Source organism: Heptranchias perlo, chromosome 34, assembly GCF_035084215.1.
Source record: "Heptranchias perlo isolate sHepPer1 chromosome 34, sHepPer1.hap1, whole genome shotgun sequence".
NCBI lineage: Eukaryota > Metazoa > Chordata > Chondrichthyes > Hexanchiformes > Hexanchidae > Heptranchias > Heptranchias perlo.
In genome coordinates this window covers 14,992,926-15,012,542 of record NC_090358.1, presented here as the reverse complement: position 1 = coordinate 15,012,542, position 19,617 = coordinate 14,992,926, and the positions used below count along the sequence as shown (strand labels likewise).

The following is a 19,617-nucleotide window of genomic DNA, read 5'->3' as shown; positions in this document are numbered from 1 at the left end:
AAGATGACTAAGACTTAGATGAAAGCAAGTACCTTCACATGAGTAACACTAATTACAAGGTTGTATCTTGCAACAAATACTCGGATTTTCAGTACTTTGTAAAAATCACACCAAAATTGTTAATCTACGTTGCTGCATTTGGCCATGCACAAATGGTCCCTGGTCCAGCAGTCAAAATTTTCATTCCATCCACTTAGTCTCATGTATTGTGCTCTCACTGGTTTCAAAGTTGGCAATGACAACTGTGCTCCGCCATCTTGGGTGATCTGCTTTTACTTCCTCATATTTGTCTCTTGATCTTAAGCAGACTTTCAGCTTTGATTTCAGAACATTCTTTGTAGTGTTTATGTTGAGCGCTGTGGTTGTACACACTAACAGTGTGTAATTCATTATAGAAAATGCATGTTGGTAACCTTGTATCATCCATTCAGACGACATGTCCTGACCAATGAAGTTGTGCCCTCATTACCATCACCCCTATATTGGTTATTTCTGCCTATCTCTTACATAATTTTGCCCTAAGAGTAGCAGTAATGAAAGAAAGAACAAACTTGCATTTATATAGTACCTTTCACATCCCCAGAGCATCCTAAACACTTCACAAGCAATGAATTACTTTGAAGTGTAATCACTGTTGTAATGTAGCAGCCAATTTCCACACAGCAGTGTCCCACAGACAGCAATGAGATAAATGACTCGTTAAACTGTTTTGGGACTGTTGGTTGAGGGATAAATATTGGTCAAGTTACCAGGAAGATATTCCTACTCTTCTTCGAATAGTGCCATGGAATCTTTAATAACCTAAGATGGTGCATATGAACTTTTCTCGGTTCTTTCAGGTGATGTCTGTAAACAATCCATTTCTCACAGCTGTATGGAAGAATGGTACCAACATGGCTTGGTGCACCTTGATCTTTGTTCCCAGTTTCAGGTCATGCTCTTCAATTACTCTGTCCTCCAGGCTTTCAACTGCAGCATTAGCTTTCCTCATATAGTTCATAACCTCTTTGTCCTTGCTGACATTCACTTTTGTTCAGTCAACAAACAACATGAACAGGTCTTGCTTCTGCTCTGAAACCTTCTCCTCCACTTGACAAAATGTGAAGATCACCTTAGTTAGCACAGAACCCACACTGACTCAAGGACACAACATCTGCTGAGACTGTAGTGAGGAGCCTGTTCAAGAGCACCTGGCAAGGATCCTTCTGGTGCTTACAAGATTAACATGTTACAATTTGACTAGTCTTATATGCCTGTATCAATATATGCATGGACATTGGGCGAGGGTCACGCTCAGCTGTGATGGCCCCATGGGTGAATAGTCTGGCAACACTCACTGACTAGTCATGCATGAAGGATGGCCAGTAGGATGAGGTGACAGGATTGTTGCTGTGGATGTAACGATATCCCAGCATGAATCAGCATATTGAGAGAGGAGTGGAGAAAGTCTGAAGAAAAATTTGTGGAAAAAAATAAATTAAAAAGATGTAGTGCCACAAGGCCAATTAGGACATGCAAATATGTCGCCCCTATGACTTTTTTGTGTTGAGAGAGAAAAGCAAACCCATGAAATTTGGTCTCCTTCCATCACTCGTTTGGTCTTCTTTGGGTATGGTGCTGACCCAGTTTTCAGTGCTGAACAACTAGAGTGCCTGAAGACAGATACTATAACTGTGTGACATACAATGTGCACAGTCCCCTTGCCTTCTCCCCACTCCCCAATATATGTGCTCCAGTAACCCCCCTCCAATTTTCTCCTCTGCTCCCTTGAAGGCGCTGACTCATGCCTGGATACAGTTCTATGGCATCTGGCAGTTCTCCAGTACCTTGCTGAAGTCTCTATTTTTCATGTGTGAGCGCAGACATTGACTGTTGACAAAATATTTAACTGTGAAGAACATCAGTGCCAAGTCGACTCTTGTCCTCATCCGGTTTCTGTACATTTTCCAGCAGAAATCACTGGTAGTGAACAGAGGCAGAAACCCTGCTAAACTTTGCTGTTTCCTAACCCAGTACAGGCCAATTGTAATGCCCCTACTCCTGTCACAGTTGAGACCAGCAAACTCAACACAGGCAGGGAAATGAACCTGGGATTTTCTGGCCTGTATGAATTACTGCACCACTGGTCGATGCCTTTACCCACTAGAACATTGACGAATTTTTGAGACCATTTCATTGTGAGTGGCAATAATTAGTGCATCTCAAACTGGAGTAGTTCCATCCTGCCTTTGAAAATCAACAGGGACTAACAAACTAATCCTCAGGTATAGTATATACAGCCTATATATTAGGAAATAAGTTGCAAATATAACTATGAAATAAATTAGTACACACTCACTGATTTCACTCAAATTGTATTTTTTTCTCGCAGATGTAAAGATCAGGAATTAACTAATAAGTTGAAACTGTTTTTAAAATTCTAATTATGACAAAAGAATGGATTCCTGGGAAAGAATTAAAGACAACAGGTTGAGCTGATGAAAGGCATGGGCTGGTTTTGGAGGACAACTGAGCCTTTCAACTGTGTTACTCCAAACTATCAGCGAATAAACACTGAAGACAAGGTAGAATAGCCAAGGGTGGATTTGTTTGCCAATCAAATTTAAGGTTTCCCATAATAACTGGTAAATATTTGTTACTAGGCCATTTTGTGTCTCTACTGAAGATGAAGGGCTGTATTACTCAGCAATACCTGGCTACTGTTATATACAAAACACATAGTTTTCCAGCTACTTTTGGAGTTTGCTGGCGTGCTGATAAATGTAGGTTTTTTTCCCCTCGAATAGTCTCCAGTAAAAAATCCTAGTATGCTGGTCCTGTCTAGATTTGAGGATTGCTCAAGTATGTTGGGGGTGGGGGGGGGAAGAATAATTAAAATGGCTAATAGAATGTTGGCCTTTATCTCAAGAGGGCTGGAATATAAAAGGGTGGAAGGTATGTTACAGTTCTACAGAACTCTGGTTACACCCCATCTGGAGTACTGCATTCAGTTCTGGGCGCCGCACCTCAGGAAGGATATATTGGTCTTGGAGGGGGTGCAGCACAGATTCATCAGAATAATACCAGGACTAAAAGAGTTAAATTATGAGGACAGGTTGCATAGACTAGGCTTGTATTCTCTTGAATGTAGAAGATAAAAGGGTGATCTAATTGAGGTGTTTGAGATGATTAAAGGATTTGATAGGTTTGATAGAGAGAAACTATTTCTTCAGGTGGGAGAATCCAGAACAAGCGGGCATAACTTTAAAATTAGAGCTAGGCCATTCAGGGATGGTGTCAGAAAGCATTTCTTCGCACGAAGGCTAGTGGAAATGTGGAACTCTCTCCCCCAAAAATTGTTGAGGCTAGGTCAATTGAAAATTCAAAAATTGATAGATTTTTGTTAGGCAAGGGTATTAAGGGTTATGGAACCAAGGCGGGTAGATGGAGTTAAAATACAGATCACCCATCATCTAATTGAATGGTAGTACAGGTTCGAGGGGCAGAATGGCCTACTCCTGTTCCTATAAGAGTCTCTTGTAGATGGTTTATATTCAGTTTTATGTTATGACATTAAAGTAATTAGAACAGGTTAAAAATGCAGGGCTAAAGTATAAAAAGTGGTTGACATTCTACGGTCAGAAGTGCTTTATATATTCCATCAGTGCTCCCTTGTAGTTCTAAATATAATGGACCAGAATTTGCTGGAGTGGGGCATCCTGTGGTGAGCTCTATGAGATTGATCTTTTTCCATTCCCTTCAGCTCCAATTATTTTTGTGTTGCGAATTGATAATGGGACATTGGTGAATGATGGGACCAATAGTCTATCTCCTTAACAAATGAAATTTAAGGATAGAGAAACAGAGCAAACGATGTATGGTGAATTAGAGTCAAATTAGCTACAGGAAGAGAAATAGAGAGAGGGAAAGAAAGATTGGATTAAGAGTGAGAGAGAGAGAAAAAAAAGACAGAAAAGTAAGAAAAAATGTTTTCATTTTAAAATTTAAAAAGCCTCTAGGAACAATTTACTACCTGCAGGAAGGAGTAAGACTCCACTGTTTCAACTGTTCCCTTTCTGGGCCTCCAAGGTTGAGTTTCATGTCAGGACCATAAATCACCCCATTAACAGGGTCCTTACATTGTGAAATAGCAGCGTTAACTTTCTACGACGAGTTTAATTCATATTTACGGTGCAAATCCAGCAATTTCTTGACACTCACGAGGAGGTTGACTGTGAGCTCCCATTTTTGCGAGGCTAACGGCAGAGAGGAGCAAATGGTCCAGCAATTTGTGGCTATTTGCAACTCACGGTGTATCTCTTCCTCGACACAAATTGCTGTTTTTTTTTAAACCATTGATAATGTTAGTGCCGTGAACTCGCTGTTATTTCCCCAGCAAATTCTGGGCCAATGAATGAATTTATATTTTAGTTGGTCCACTAGATGGGAGTATCACAACTCAGGAAAATTACTGACAGCTCTGTGTGGCTCTGCTGGTGAGGGTGTGCCTTTTCAGGGCCCAGTCCCACTGCACAGCAGGAAGCGGAAATCACAGGACTATATATTACATTATTTGCAAAGTCACAAAAGTCCCCCCCTCACAATGTTATAATGCAAAATATATCTGCAGTCTCCAACAAGTGTTGTTTCCCATTTTATTCTTTTATGCGCTATTATTTGTTTGTGACCTTGCTGCAATGTATATATTGAGTGCATACAAGAGACATCTGTTGCTATTAATTGCACTGTATGTACAACTTAATATCCAACTGGGGAAGCACAGCCAGGTCTTTTCAAATATTGAATATTAAAATCATATTTCCAGGGCTCTCATAGCAAGATCAGCATAAAAATACGGATGAGCCCAGACCCACTAACAAATGCTGATGACGGCAGAGGCAAAAAACACATCACTTAGGTCCAGTTGAGGTCTTTTCTAATCAGTTTTTAAATGGATTTTTTGGGTGTTTTTCAGCTTTCAATTTTAAGAACTAAAACCAGAAGAAAATCAAGGGAAAACAATTAGAGGTCAAAAAACCAGGGTAAGTTCAGAGAAACCCAGTAAAAATCAGTTTTTACTTTGGACATTATTAAACCTCAAGAAAACAAGCAAGAGACTAACAAGGCACGGTTAATCTCGATTAATCCCGGGGATGAGGGGGCGGACATATGAGGAGAGGTTGGGTAGATTGGGACTCTACTCATTGGAGTTCAGAAGAATGAGAGGCGATCTTATTGAAACATATAAGATTGTGAGGGGGCTTGATCGGGTGGATGCAGTAAGGATGTTCCCAAGGATGGGTGAAACTAGAACTAGGGGGCATAATCTTAGAATAAGGGGCTGCTCTTTCAAAACTGAGATGAGGGGAAACTTCTTCACTCAGAGGGTGGTAGGTCTGTGGAATTTGCTGCCCCAGGAAGCTGTGGAAGCTACATCATTGAATAAATTTAAAACCGAAATAGACAGTTTCCTAGAAGTAAAGGGAATTAGGGGTTACGGGGAGCGGGCAGGAAATTGGACATGAATTTAGATTTGAGGTTAGGATCAGATCAGCCATGATCTTATTAAATGGCGGAGCAGGCTCGAAGGGCCGATTGGCCTACTCCTGCTCCTATTTCTTATGTTCTTATGTTCTTAAATTGAATGAATCATTAAATAGTCACCAACCATACCGGAGATAAACCTAAGCATTCATATTTATTCAGGATTCAGAGCAACACCTTAATTTTTCTTCCTATTGTTACAAGGCCAATGAGCAGCATTACCAAATATCTTAGCTCAGATTGTTTCCCTTCCAGAATTTCCTGCTGAAAGTTGGATACCAGGATGTGTGTACATCACCGTGGACATTGTGTGCACAATACGTGTGATGCTGTCCCTAGGAGCAGGGAAAATTCTGGTTTTTGAAGGCAAAAAATGGCCACAAATTAATTTTTACCAACCCAGGAATTTATCTGTAGAAATTGATAAAAACAATTTTAAGCGTCTCTAGACATAGTTTATTAAGCTCACATTGTGTCACTTAATAAAGAAAACGTAATCACATCACTAGATTTCATTTAAGCAAACAATTGATATAATGTCTTTGTGAGGAGTTTAAGGAGGATTTGGAGTGTCAGGCAATTTGGATTCTGCAATGCCCATAACACTTGAGGTATCCACTATCCTCACTATTTATGACAATAGTTTGTTTCAGAATTTCCAGCAACATGTGAGGCAGTCATCAATGTCAAAACGCATCTCCCGGTGCTCTGGTCAATTGACAAGGTGACTTCATCTGCTTTCCTAGGACTCTCCAGTATTAACACAAAAGTAAACTGAAACTATGCCACATTCCAGAATTTTCTAACACCCAGGGGCCCCATCAACTGCATGCAGTTATCCCCTGGCTCCGGCCCAGATCACTACAGTCTATCTGAAACTTCCTTGCACAGATTGTTGGAGAATAGGGGACTGACAGTGGTCTAGTTGAGGGCCAAGCAAATCACTTTGTTTAATTGGCTTCTGTGTCTCTATTGTGACACAACTTTTCTCACAGATACTTCTTAGGCTGGAGTTACATATACTTCACTCCCGCAAACTGAAACAGGTGAGATGGCCTCCTAGAGGGGATCTAACATCCCAATGTTTCAGTACACTTGGTTGTCTTGTGAGTTATATGGCCATATTTGCATTGATAAGGACCCAAAACCACTTTACACCCTTGTTTTACTATAGTTACAATTTCTCAAATTAGTTGTAAATTTCAAGCTGATGTGCTTTAGAAAATCCAAGCCAAATGGTTAGGGGATCTTTATCCTTCTAGCGGCACATCAAAACAAAATCTCCCAACTCTTGGCGTCAGGGGATGGAACATCAGAGACTTGTATCAGGCCAATGGAAACAGTTTAAGAGTAAAATGTCTTCACATGTATTACTGTTGGCCATGTTGGTGTTGTATCGCAACAACACAAACACAAACACTGCTTTAGATCCCATTAAGTTTGTTGTCCACATGGAAATTCCAACTGGCTCCTAGCCCAAATCGGAAATTCAGGCGAGTGCTACACACAATTTTCTGAACATTTAAATTGAATAGTCAGATAATCGTGCACAGTATGAGCCCAAATTTCCAATATGTGCTCCAATGGACAAAGTTCCCCATGGGAAGTGCAAAGTCAGAAAATGACCCCTATAAAGTAGATCAAACACAAAGTGAGTTTGAAACCGAGCCCATGTCACAGGTCAAGGTCTGGTCTCAGTGGAAATCAGACAGCATGGGTTAGCAAGAATGTTGGCAATTTGCTTTTACAATTTTACTTTTCCGATTTCAATTTTTACAATTTGTGACTCACTAAAGCCTATGTAACATTTTCATGCTTACAATTTTCAAATATAATTTTAATTTCTATTGCACCAAGATATGTATTTTATTATTGAGAAATGAATATTTTTGGCATTGATGCCTTTAGAACGTGTAAGTGACCAACTTCTATCTTTTTTCAGAATTAGGTTTTGAACTGTATTTACACTGCCATTTTCTTAACATGCTTAAAATTTGCTGAGCTGAATATTTTCAGGCAGCTTAAAATGCCACCTTGTGGTTATATATGGAAATGCCTTTTATTAGTCTAGATTTCCCAGTCAGCAAAGAAATTTAATATTCAGTCTTAAAAGAGGAGAGAGCGGTAGAGAGGTGAAGAGGTTTAGGGAGGGAATTCTAGAATTTAGGGGCCTAAAAAGTTGACGGAACAACCGCCAATGATGGAGCGAAGGAAATCGGGGATGAGCAAGAGTCAGAATTGAAGGAACGCAGAGTTCTCGAAGGGTTGTAGGGCTGGAGGAGATTACAGAGATAGGGAGGGGTGAGGCCATGAACAGATTTAAACACAAGGGTGAGAATTTTAAATTCAAGGCATTGCTGGACCGGGAGCCAAAGTAGGTCAGCGAGCATAAGAGTGATGAGTGAACGGGACTTGGTGCGAGTTAGGATATGGGTATCAGTTTTGAATGAACTGAAGTTTACAGAGGGTGGACGATGGGAGGCTGGTCAGAAGAGTATTGGAATAGTTGAGTCTGGAGGTAACAACCATATTACTTAGTGATTTATTCTCACTAAGGTTAAACAAAATTATTTTTTTTAATGTAATGTAATTAAAACACTTTTTTTGGAGGATATCTACTAAAGTGTAAATAACATTAGGTAATTAAGTTGATAAATGGGTTTGGGCACCTGAACTATGCGGAGAGACTAAGAGTACTAAGGATATTTACATTGGAAAAGGGCGGCTTACATGTGAACCTATTATGGTATTTAAGATTTTCAAATGAATAAATAAACTGGACCCCAGGATGATGCTCAGTATGAACACAATCTCCAGGACAAAGGGACATGAATTCAAACATAAGATGAGAAAAAGTCAATACACAGTTAAAAGTTAATGGGGTCGATTTTCACTGCCTTCGACTAGCTTTAACAGGGTGGTAACAACCTCAAGGGGTTGGTAGCCATAGCTGCCTATTAATATTTGCAGGGGAGCCACAGCTGCCTGTTAATCATAGAATCATAGAAAATTTATGGCACAGAAGGAGGCCATTCAGCCCATCATGTCCGTGCCGGCCAAAAATGAGCTACCCAGCCTAATCCCACTTTCCAGCACTTGGTCCATAGCCTTGAAGGTCACAGCACTTCAGGTGTATATCCAGGTACTTATTAAATGAGTTGAGGGTTTCTGCCTCTACCACCCTTTCAGGCAGTGAGTTCCAGAACCCTGCCACCCTTTTGGGTGAAAACAATTTTCCTCAGCTCCCCTCCGATCCTTCTACCAATCACTTTAAATCTATGCCCCCTGGTTATTGACCTCTCTGCTAAGGGAAATAGGTCCTTCCTAGCCACTCTATCTAGGCCCCTCATAATTTTGTACGCCTCAATTAAATAACCCCTCAGCCTCCTTTGTTCCAAAGGAAACAATCCCAGCCTATCCAATCTTTCCTCATAGCTAAAATTCTTCAGTCCTGGCAACATCCTCGTAAATCTCCTCTGTACCCTCTCTAGTGCAATTACAATCTTCCTGTAATGTGGTGACCAGAACAGTACACAGTACTCAAGCTGTGGCCTAACCAGTGTTTTATGCAGTTCCAGCATAACCTCCCTGCTCTTATATTCTATGCCTGGGCTAATAAAGGAAAGTATTCCATATGCCTTCTTAACCACCTTATCTACCTGTCCAGCTTCCTTCAAGGATCTGTGGACATGCACTCCCAGGTCCCTCACTTCCACTACACCTTTCAGTATCCTCCCATTTATTGTGTATTCCCTTGCCTTGTTTGCCTTCCCCAAATGCATTATCTCACTTCTCCAGATTGAATTCCATTTGCCACTTTTCTGCCCACCTGACCAGTCCATTGATATCTTCCTGCAGGCTACAGTTTTCCTCCTCACTTTCAACCACACAGCCAATTTTTGTATCATCTGCAAACTTCTTAATCATGCCGCCAACATTTAAGTCTGCCTGTTAACGTTTGTACGGGATCCTTCCACAGAAAGTTGGAAAATAACTGCGTTAGGCAGAGCACAGCTCAAGTTACTGGGGGTTTGAGACTCTTGGGCTGCCCATCATTCTGACTTATTCCTTTTCAGTTAGGCAAATCTTCCCAATTCTCAGGCAAAATACATATGCAGAACTGATTATCTAGTTAATTTTACTTTGGGGAACTGCACTAACCGTAGCTAATCTTTTTATTTGTAAAAGATTGAGACTTTAAGCAGAGATGGCATTTTATTAAAGCTGCTTTAGTTTCTTATAAATGGAGTTATTCATGTCAATTTTATAATTTAATAATTTAATATTGGTATAATCTAATTTGATTCAGTAGGATACAGTTCTAAATTGTCTATATGGACATCACTGAAAATCTGCTTTCATATTTTAATGATGACGAGTAACTTTAAATTCGTACTGCATTTAATCAATTGAGGAAGGAAGGAAAGAGGGGAGAAAGGGGCCATAAAGAGCAAAATGGATAAAAAGACAACATTTTTTAAAAATTGCATTGATTCTACCGAAGTCCTAATTTGACAGTCATAATACTCCAACTCCAAATCAGTAGACTTCTGCTTCTCTCTGTATGGAAAATAATCTCCTAAAGCAGAATTGCAAACTTGCCATGGTGTATTTTTAGCAACTTCAACTTTTGTACAACTTTCTGGTGGCTTCCTGAACAGCCAGTAAGTAACCAATTAGTGAGTTTAGTGTAACTCCCTGACACGATGCTGTGGGTCGTGGTGACAGTGGGCTGCTCGCTGTAAATGGTAATCTGAACACATCCGTGCGTGTATTGACCTCTGCCTGTTCACCACATTGCATGGCAGTCGTTTATAATAAAGGCATTTCCTGCTCGTCTGAATTAACCCTTTCACTGGCCTAAAACCTACATTCATGATTCAGCAGACTGCAGCCTTTCCCCATATCTTTTAAAATTTTTCTTTGAGATATTAATTCACTTCCCTTTTAAAGCTATTATGGATTCTGCTTCCATCATTATTTCCATGTCCTAACAGCCCTCTGCATAAAAAACAATTCATCTAACCTCTCTCTTCATTCTTTTGGTGATGATCTTAAATTTATGTCCTCAAGTTAGAGTTATTGACCAGTGGAAACATATTTTACCCTATTTACCTCATCAAAACCTATCATAACTTTGAACATCTCTATCAGATCTTTTTAACCTTCCCTGTTCCAAAGAAAAGAGCCCCAGTTTCTATCATAACTAAAGCCTTTAATTCCTTATACTCCTTTTAGTAAATATCTTCTGAACCATTTCCATGGCCTTGAGATGCTTCCTAAAGTAAGGTGCCCAAAACTTGACACAATGTTCTAACTGCGGCCTAAACAATGATCTGTACAGATTCAGCGTTACCTCTCTACTTTTGTTTGTGGTATAGTGTATGGATACTGAGTGCATTCATATGACATTCCTCTATCTGCTACTTTAAAGGTTGGTATCAACCCATTTAAAATAAATGAGGTAGCAGCTCTGCTAAAAAGGCAAACAGAGCGATGTCCTATACATTCATTAAGACTAATATTGCAAATAGCAATTTTTTAGGCCATATATATCATTCATTTCTTTAAAACAATTTTCTTTTACCTCTTAAATATTTAACTGACTGCATAATTTTACTAGTATTCCAGCCTAAATATGTTAATAGCCATAAAGGTTGTTATAGCAGTTAGAACTAACATTAATAGTCATTATCAAAAAAAAGGGCTCCAGGACAAAGCAGCCCGCTTGATTGGCACCCCATCCACCACCCTAAACATTCATTCCCTCCACCATTGGTGCACTGTGGCTGCAGTGTGTACCATCCACAGGATGCACCTCAGCAACTCGCCAAGGCTTCTTCGACAGCATCTCCCTTACCCACGATCTCTACCACCTAGAAGGACAAGGGCAGCAGGCACATGGGAACAACACCACCTGCACGTTCCCCTCTAAGTCACACACCATCCCAACTTGGAAATATATCGCCGTTCCTTCATCGTCGCTGGGTCAAAATCCTGGAACTCCCTACCTAACAGCACTGTGGGAGAACCTTCACCACACGGACAGCAGCGGTTCAAGAAGACGGCTCATTACCACCTTCTCAAGGGCAATTAGGGATGGGCAATAAATGCCGGCCTTGCCAGCGATGCCCACATCCCATGAACGAATTTTAAAAAAAGACCCTTAGCTATTCATGAATATTTTATGCTAATTTCCGATTGTATAGTATTTCTTTCGTATTCCATTATTGCAGTCCTCAAGATTAAATCTCTTCTTGTGTTCATATTTTAAATGGATACATGATTGCTGATATGTTTACAAACAGTGCAATTTCTATTTTAATATGTAAAAACAGCACATAGTACCATACTATGAGATAAAGTATAAACTACCCAATAAGTGAAAAAAAGTATAGATGTAAAAATGATTTGAATATTTATTTGATTGCTTGTAAGTTCCTTTGATTACTCAGTCTGGACTGTTCTGTATTGAACTGAGTCTTACAGGCCTGGATGGCCCCACATTGATCCGCACTAACCTCAGCTGGGTTGATGATACCGATTCCACAAATCGAGAACAGTGTCTCTGGGCTAAAAGGGGGAAAATTCGGCAGTGTCCCTGTCTCCTAATCGCTCCCCAGTGACCTCTGCTGGAAGGTGGCCGTGTGTGTGCACGAGGTGCGGACAGGATCAGGCTTGGCTGTGATGCCCTCCATGTTCAAATAGTCTGCTGATGATCACAGGGCTCAAAAATGAAGACTGGGCAAATGAGCAGGGTGTGGCCAATGTCCATGGAACAGTAGCCCAGAACTGGTCCACACCTTCAGGAAAAGAGGAAGTCCGGAACAATATTTTAAAATATTGATTAGGTGTCTTTTCCATTTTTTATGTTGCCTCCATCTAGCCAAAAGAACACAATTACTGATCCTCAAAGTTAAATAGAAATTTTTGGGTACATTACATTTATACCAAACGTGGAGTGCACACCAGTGGACTATGCCTTTAAGACACTGAGTGGGACACATATAGAAGGAAAGGAGGAGCAACGGGGTGAAATTGCAATGTGCAATATTAGCATACAAATATTTTTATCAAAATGGATTAAGCCTTTTGTTAATCACCAGTGTGATTTTATACAAACCCAGTAACTCATTTTCATGCTAATATCACACAACACAATTTTCACCACATAAGTATCTGGTATTCAAGCTGCAGGAATGCCTCTGTAACAGGCACACTCTAATACAGCTCATCACCACTGGCATTGCCCCTATGTATTTCTAGCTTCATGTCCTTGGAGAGGACATTACCACATCCTATGTCGCAGCAGCTCACATACGCTTTAATATTTCTCAATCAAACCTCAAAGTAAGGAAAGCTGACAGCTATTCCACTTTAGATTCAACTTGCCTTCCATAAGCACAGACCAGCACAGGCTGGGGAACTCAAAATAACTCTCCATCCTACCTAATCATGGCAGGAAGGAAAGAAAAGACATATCAAATCAGTCCATCTGATATGTTCTGGAACTTTCTACTCCCATTGATTTTAAGATGCATATCTTTCTCTATTTGCTCTTTATATTCAGCAATAGCAGTCAAGACACTGAACCAGGAACCGTTCCAGAACAGATGCATCGGTAGAGCTGACACATTCAACAGCGGTCAGAGAGAAGTGACCCTAGCATTACCAAAGGAAACATCTCAAAATGAAACTCAAGTGAGACACGTTTGTGTGCTCACAATATATTCCCTTCTAAGCTTTTCTAGTGTAAGGGTCAGTTCCCAGAATATCACTGGTTGGATTATTGGCTGCTTTTTAAAAAATCTGTGACAATTGCGAGGTGTAAATTTAGATTTCTGCAAACATTGTAGGATTGACTGGTGTGAAGCTGCAGCAAAATAAAAAGAAGCAGATTTTACCTTGTACATGGGAGACAGTGCCACAAACTCAAACGTTTGTAGTTTCAATTGCTGATTTTTTGACCAGTGTATCACTGGACTGTTACATTCCCGTACAAAAATACTCACTTCTGCTCCGGTCAGTTTCGGGATACTGGCTAGTCTTCTAGTACACTGGGTATTCATATGTTTGGAGATTTAACAGCTTGGAGGGTTATTTTTTTTAAATGTTCACATTTTTGTGCACCAAATCCCAGTGATTGCCATTAGGTCTACACAAATGTCTATACCCATAATAATTACATTATGTGGCTGCAGTCTAAGGGAGGGAAGCAGCTTTAAAACCTAAGAGCAGTCACGGATAAGAAAAGGCCATTCGGCACATCAGAGTGTATCCTGCAGGTATCCCAATTCTCCCAGCCTAGTAACCGCATGCATTTTGAATTCCCCTAATGCTTTTGTCTCTAAAACCTTACCTGGCAAATGATCCCAAACATTTATGAACTTGTAAAGAACTTGCAAGTAAAGAATCTACTTTTCATCAATTTAAATTTTAGTCCTCTACTGGCCTGACTTACTTTCAAGTAATATTGTCATTTGATTTTATCAATACAGTCCCCACCGCTTGCAACAGGCGTGTTGGTGTTAACGTAATTTGCCTGCTATCAGCGGTGGACGGTGTAACAAGTAGCAGGAAGAGGCCGTGCGACTTTGCGGCACTGACCTTTTATCCAACCCAATGGGAGAGTACCGAAGTGGCACAGCAAGAAAGGAAAGCGCAAGAAGAAAAACAAATTCTCATGTAGTTGCCGGAACACGAGAAATAGACGAGGGACGAAAACTTGCAGCTGTTGAAGCAGGAAAATCTGTTAAAAGAAGGATTCCATGACAAAATATGCCCGAAATAATCGGCGCGCTAAATATGTTATAAGCGGTGCCTTTGTAATTGACTCCTATGATAATGGAAAATAGTTAGTGCCATTTGCCCAATATAGGCGACTGCCCATGATAAGCGTAGGCAGTGTAAATGGTGGGGACTATACCATTTATTTTATTTACCTGAATGAAGTCGCCCCCTTCTTAGGCGTAGATTTTACAAATTCAGGCTGGTGGAATGGAGCACACTGAGCATGTCAAGCTCCCCGCCAGCACTGCCAGTTTGTAAAATCTACTGTCTCCTCTCTAGACTTGAGATTCCCCACAACTCATCCCCTTTACAATTGGGATCGTTCTATTCTGCATCCTCTCCAATACACGCGCGTCCTTTTTGCAGCAATAGTGAGCACAACTGAATGCAATATTCCAGATATCATTGCACTTCTTAAGGCCTTAACAAAATCTCTTTTGACATGTGCTCTACTGTTCCAGTTAAATATCCAACATTCTATTAACTTTGTCACATTCTCCGCACATTGAAAGTGAGGTGTTCATTATTACTTTGAGGTCCCTTTCTAAATCTCTTTGTGCTAATTCTAGTCCATTCATTGTATTCTATGTCACATATAGACTAAAGCTATATACACACGGGAATTGCATTCACACTTTGCTGCATAACAAAAATAAATTGGCAACTATTATATTATATTTTAAAGCTAGTTTGCAAAACACAAAGAGTAGCAAAAATACAAATCTTTCAGAGATGAGACCTAAGTCAGAAAAATGTATCCAAAGGCCATGATCATTGACTGGATTTCTGTATAAAGAAAGATGCTTTACTTCTACAGTGTGACTGTATGGATAAATATTGCACAACTGTTTCAAATCAAATTCAAAAGTTACTTTTATGGCTTACTTACTTCACAAATATCAGTTGCGACGTTAAGAGAATAAGATGATGAGTTAGCCCATGCTGGGATGTTCAATAAATCGCAGATATTTACTTTTATCACGTTCAAAAGAAGAGTAACTGAACAAATTGTAGCCCACTTTTATTAGCAGCAATACAGCTGCATGCAGTATACCGTAACAGATCAGGAAACCATGTGGAAATGCTATTTTTGCAAAATAAGACACATCGAGCTGTACTAAAAGCACAGGAAATAATATGTAAGTTCCTTCAGAAGCTCTGCAATCTATTAAAAAAATACAGGTTTTGCCAAAGTAAATCAAGTGTAATGTTCACAGGTTGTACAAAATATATCAGGCATTAACATCAGCTGTGGGGTCCTTGTTTATCAAGTGTGTTTTGCAAACTTTTCACATGCTGCAGCTGAGAAAACACCTCAGATTTGACAAATATGTATTCTTTTGAGCTCCTAAATGGCTTAGTTGATAAGTTTGTCCCCCACTGTAGATTGTACTCCAATTGGCAGGATGTGATTAGTGATATTCCCCAGGGATCTGCACTGGGGCCTTAGCTTTTCACTATATTTATAAATGACTTAGATGAAGGAATAGAGAGCTCTGAATCCAAGTTTGCTGACACCAAGTTAAGTGGCACAGTAAATAGTGTAGATGGGAGTAGAAAGTTATAAAGGGATGTTGATATTGAGTGGGCAAAACTGTGGCAGATGGAGTTCAATGTGGGGAAATGTGAGGCCATCCACTTTGGACTAAGATAGATCAGAGTATTTTCTAAATGGCGAGAAGCTAGGAACTGGGGAGGAGCAGAGTGATTTAGGCATCCAAATACAGAAATCACTAAAAGCTAGTGGACAGGTAAAAAAATAATTAAAATTGCTAATTGAATGTTAGCCTTTATCACAAGGGGGCTGGAATACAAAGGGGTGGAAGTTATGTTACAGTTGTATAAAGCTCTAGTTAGACCACATTTAGACTACTGCGTTCAGTTCTGGGCATTGCACCTCAGGAAGGATATATTTTCCTTGGAAGAGGTACAGTGTAGATTTACCAGAATGATACAAGGGCTAAAAGGGTTAAATTATGAGGACTGCATAAACTAGACTTGTATTCCCTTGAATATAGAAGATTAAAGGGTGATCTAATTGTGGTGTTTAAGATGATTAAAGGATTTGCTCGGGTAGATAGAGAGAAACTATTTCCTCTGGTGGAAGCATCCAGAGCAAGGGACCTTAAAGTTAGAGCTAGGCTATTCAGGAGTGATGTCAGGAAGCACTTCTTCACACAAAGGGCAGTAGAAATCTAAAACTCTCACCCCCAAAAAGCTGTCAAGACTAGTGGTCAATTGAAAATTTCAAAACTGAGATTGATAGATTTTTGTTAGGAGAGGGTATTAAGGGTTACGAAACCAAGGCGAGTAGATGGAGTTAAGATAAAGATCAGCCGTGATCTAATTGAATGGCAGAATAGGCTCGAGGGGCTGAATGGCCTACTCCTGTTCCTATGGAACTGAACACAATCCAGGTTTGATCACTGGTCTGAGTTGAATTATCTGATTGCAGTCATGGATCTACCTTCAGTGGAAGGATGAAAAGTCAGCCAGGGTTCTGTTTCCTGACCGTTATCCAGTGAGCCCTATTGGAAAATCTGTTGTGTGGATACTGGACGAGGACAGGACTGATCTCAGCTGTGATGCCCTCCACAGTCAAATAGCCTGCCAATACAGACTGTCTGGGCTCAGACATGAAGATTGGCCACATGGGCGGGGTACCAGAGGGCTGCTGTTTGTTGCCTGTTAGCATGGAGTCCCAGCCTGAGTCAAGGCCTACGGGAGGGGAGGGGCAAATCGGAAATATGTATTCTTGTGGCAGAAGTTGTTCCGAGATTGAGCTCAACACTTAGTGATCATACAACCGCTGATCATTTATCACTTCTAAACACTATAGTCTTGCAATTAAATAAGCCTTAATGTTGAGCCCCAAATGCCATTTATATTTAGGAGTTAGCATTGTGAAACTATCAGTTACTAATAAAGACACTTGGGTTTAGATGCAGTCACACCAGTTCTCGAGAATATGATTGACAGAATCAATGATTACTCGAGCAATATCACTTTCATTGTGAGAGGATGTATTATTCTGAAATGTTGGATTTAATATAACACACTGAATGGAGCCTAGTATAGGAATGGCACCTTAGCCAGGATCTGTTAGTAATAAAATCACTAGTAATGTAATTCTCCTTCTAACATTCCATCGATTTTTTTTTATTAACTAAAAGTGGAATAGCTCTCATTTTCCATGCGAGTGGGCTGACATGTCTGCAGCTGCACATTACCATTCATCTGCAGTATGTACCAATTTCCTGGATACACTTAACTAGCCCATTGTCTCACTCATGGATTGAGGGCGTGTGATGTCCTATCTATTTTCAAAGTCAACTGTTGGGGCAATGCAAAGGGAACTTCACCCTGCCGCTGGCTGTGCCACTCCTGACCTGGGAATGTTTGATGCTGACCACGGAGGGCTGATTTTCCGACCCTGGCATGGAGCCTTGTCCGCTGGCTGCTCATATCCTGCAATCGCCTGTGATTTCTCACCCATCAATTTGAGGCTGCCTATAGGAAGCAGGTTCTCGGAACATATAAGCCCTCGGGCAACACAAAAGAAGTGTTCTGTTTCACGGCGCTGGTGTCCAATGCCCTCATCTTGATGATTACAAGAGAATAAATCGCCCAAATGATTAACATACTAGACAGTTCAGAAAAAGTTCCAATTTTTGAAGTATTGTAGGTACAGAGTATGTTGCTCTTTGCGTTCAGCTCACTTTTCTCGTTGCAAAGCCCTTGTTATGTGCTTCATACCAACTCTTAAGTGCTTCCATCAGCCACAGTGCGATGCATCAGCATGCTGATAACTGCCCCAGGGAATGCTGGGGCACACAGATCTACCACTGTGACTTCCCACATGGTGAATTCCAGACCTCAGCTACGTTATCGGGTAGAGGTTCCTCAAATTATAGTCTTGAAAGAAAACAATTGCGGGGGGTGGGGGGGCGGTGTACTCTAACTGCGACCACAGGCAAGCTTCAAGTTACCAGGAATATGAAAGCTCTAAATACCTCACCGAGCAAACGCGAGAGATGAAACTAAAAAGGTTGGTTCTGCAGTCCTGCGCGTCAGGGATGCAGAGAGGCACTTCAGAAATTGGGAGAACATGCCCTGCCCCCATCTCGATTTGAGTTGTAGTTCAGAGCTGTTCTACATTCAAGCTGGAGCATGTGCACATTTCATGCAATAGCCTTATTAACGCTTCATATTTGATGCAAAAGTAATTTAATGAACACTTAGCACAATTCAGAGGTATTTGCTTTTATTTTTGCTCGTGTGGCCATTTGGACTAGAAGCAAAGGAAGCTTCCCTTAGCTTTTAATGGACCATCCCTTTAGTTCTTTGCAGCAGCAGTATTGTGAGGCCCGATTCATTTTGCACCCTAAGCATCCACTCATCACTCTGCCGACCCTGGTGGTTTTTTATTGCTGAGATCGCTAAAGTGGCCCTTCAGTGTGCTTGAGGCCAAAAAAAAGTTAAATAATAGGAATCACAGGCAGCTTCAATGCCCGATTTAGCTAGCTTCAGTAAAGCTAGCAACTTCCCTCTTACATTAGCAAATCAGACCCAGAAAAAGTTGCAGGAGCTGGTGGGTAATTACGAAAAGTAACCACCGCAAAATGCCTTATGAAATGGAATTGGCACCTACAGTGTGCTGTAAGGGAGGAGCCACTGGTAGAACGCTAATTGCTTCCCAATCAAGTAAATTAACTGTAAAAATCCAAAACCTCAGTCTACAGCTCAGACCCTTATTCAAAAGAAAGCTTTACTTACACGCAAAAATGATCATTTGAGTTTCCAGCGAGACCAAACGACTGCAACATGTAACCCGTGAAAGAAAAAGGGAACCTCAACTGTAGTTCACTAACTATTTAGTGGGTTGTAAGCAGAGAGTAAGGAAGTAGTGACTATAAATTCATTTTTAAACAATTGCTGCTCTAACTATAACTTTTTACTAGATATAATTTTTTCCTGTGCAACCACTCATGAATACCTGAAATACTAACTACCCAGGCTGTCCATTAATTTATATCAGTTCTAAAATGTATGAATTTCCTTTTACAAATTGACCAAGAATCCTTTATTGTGTAACAGTAAAGCCATAATAAACTCCAATAGGACAAGTCTGAATATTCCAGTTAGATTTTCTCAGAGGTGATTGTCTTCCCTACACCAAGTGGTACAACTTTGGGAGGTGGACTTTGTGCTCATCCCATGCCTGTGTTTGCTGCTCACCCCATACTTGTGCTTTGTGCTCACCCCATGCCTGAGCTCCTCACTCTGGCCAATTTGCTGGGCAGA

General features: G+C 40.5%; 1 protein-coding gene across 3 annotated transcripts in view; it reads right to left on the bottom strand.

Moving 5' to 3' along the window:
* LOC137301828 (SHC-transforming protein 1-like) overlaps window positions 1-19,176 on the bottom strand; it is a 90,113-nt gene extending 70,937 nt beyond the window's left edge. For 2 of the 3 annotated variants that reach the window (XM_067971486.1, XM_067971488.1), the window contains exon 1: window positions 15,203-15,331. The gene's annotated coding sequence lies outside the window, so the exon portion shown is untranslated. Of the gene's footprint in view, window positions 1-15,202; window positions 15,332-19,089 lie in introns of those variants that run through there. The other variant, XM_067971487.1, reaches the window with a different exon arrangement.
* Between the last annotated feature and the right edge of the window lie 441 nt (window positions 19,177-19,617).